This window comes from Stylophora pistillata, chromosome 6, assembly GCF_964205215.1.
Source record: "Stylophora pistillata chromosome 6, jaStyPist1.2, whole genome shotgun sequence".
Lineage (NCBI taxonomy): Eukaryota > Metazoa > Cnidaria > Anthozoa > Scleractinia > Pocilloporidae > Stylophora > Stylophora pistillata.
In genome coordinates, this window is record NC_142524.1 from 12,134,575 (window position 1) to 12,137,038 (window position 2,464).

The window sequence follows — 2,464 nt, forward strand, 5'->3', positions numbered from 1 at the left end:
TATGGTGCAGTTTTTCGCATTGCTACTTTTTTTATTTCATAAAGACTTTGATTAAGATGATCATAACATTTTAATAATATAATGTCAAAATGACCTTTTAAGCCAAAATATGTATAGGTAATTTGGTTTAAAAATGGTTATGATGATGATCATGAAAATAATAATAATGATAGCAATGATAATAACGATAATGATAATAGCAATAATAATAATTATTATTGTAATGATAATGATAATGATAAGAATAATTTACTAATAATACATTTTATTCAGAATGTGGCGTTTTGGTAAATAACACATTAAAAAGTCCGGGATATCCAAGCAAATACTCAGCGAATATGGATTGTGAATATTCCGTCACTATTCCACACGGAGGGCCAATGGGAATATATTTCGTTGTCTTTGATGTGCAGTTTCACCGTTCATGCAGGTGAGATGGTCCCTCTACCAAGAATAACACTTTCTTTTTGCACGCCAGTCTTTATACTGATTTGAGCTAAATGAAAGATCTAAAGCATGGCAGGTAACGCAGTTCAACCAGAAACTCCATGACTTCTCTAGAATACATGGAAAATAAATTCATGTGTACAAATACAGTTCAAAATTCGTAGCACGCAATAGTTTGTATAGGTAATCACATGATTTCGGGTGCAGTTTGGAATAAATGAGCCCGACTTAATTTTTTCAAAGACTAACAAAATTACATACACATACACATACATACGTTACTTGACCATTCCCCATAGGGGCTTTACAGGGGCAATTCCCACCCATCCCACGCCAGGGGAGGACATCCACCACACAGTAATCTCGTGCGTGGGAGATTAACGTCTCCTACCCGTAACCCTGCAGGAGACAGGGTCTACGGTTTATTCGTCCTTATCCGAGAAGACAGGGATATCTATCCATTTTTTGCTTATAGAAAGGTAGTTAATTCTCCTCACTTATTCTAAGACCACGAGTATCGGTCCGGCCGGGGCTCGAACCCTCGACCTCCCGCACAACACAATTCGGCGCTCTAACCAATTGAGCCAACCGGGAGGCAGTTAAATTTGCATGAGCCCGTAGGGCGAGTGCAATTTGTGGTCTTTGAAAAAAACTACAAGTGCTTATTTATTCCAAATTGCACGAGAAAATCATGTGATTATTTATTAATAATATACATGAAAAAATACGAGGTAGCCTCTCATAACCACGCAGAAGAAAAGCGCGCGCATTAAGTGCAAAAATAATTTATTCAAACCCTGCAAGTGAAATTGACCTTGACTTTGAACAATCATTCTGACCAATCAGAATGTCTGGTTTGTTTCTTTCTTTGCACTGAATTAACCCTCTTTTGCACTGAATTAACTCTCTTCTGCACTAAATTAACTGTTAACTGCATTTATCTTAACCAGTCAGAACTGAGAAATTTTTTCATGTACATTATTAATCATTAAAGATACTCCCACTATTTATCATTCTTAACGGTATTCTTTCCTTGAAAGTACAGATGTCAACAGTAATGGTCAGCTTTCCTCTGCTCACGGTGCCTCTTAGTTTCACTTTAGTATTAACAGTTTTTAACATCGGTTCTACTTTCAGTAACATTTCGAAACTTCTTCTTTATTCTAAAGGATATGGGGAAAAGTATTTTTAGTCCGATAGAATCGACCAATAATAATATTTGATTTGTCTGTAACTGAAATTATCCATTGATATTTCAATTTCATCTTCGTTATAGTTATGACTTTGTGAAGATTTCTAATGAAAATGATTATGTGTATGGTCAATACTGTGGTCAAAGGACTGGACAGACAGTTGCAGTTTACGGAGACAACGTCACAATAACATTCCATTCAGATTATATTGTCCAAAACAAGGGATTTCTCCTACGTTTCAATACGACTCCCTTTGGTGGGTATATTGAGACTTTTCTTACTTATTAACCGCCTTGCAGAATGTTTCGAATGGATGTTCAAATAATGCTAAAATTTATGAAAAGGCGATATTTTCCCTCCAGATGTATATTAAAAGTTTTTGTTTCCTGGTTTGGTTTCGATTTTAGTCCTATCGAAACTCCTTTAGACTCCAGCTTTTTATATCTATTGAAGCCTTTCTTAAGCCTGATCACGTATTTTTAATACGTATGTTCTTCTTCTTTGCCTCTTACATGAAAATATATAACCAGAAAAGAACGGTTCTTTGCTTGCACAGATTGTTGAGTTGATATAAAGCCGTCAAATATTTGGGGCTGAATTGATCCTTCCGGGACGATGCCTGGCCAGCTAGGAAATAACATTAACAATATAAATAAAATAGCGAATAGCTTCCCCAGATAAAAAAGGTGTTATTCGTCATGTCTCGAGTGCAGAACAAAGAAAATTCATCTGAGTACCCCGCGTGGAAAACGAACCCCAAACTTTCAACTTATCATGATGCTCTGTTACTGAGCTACAGAGAACTCTTTTGTGAGCTTGGCCAT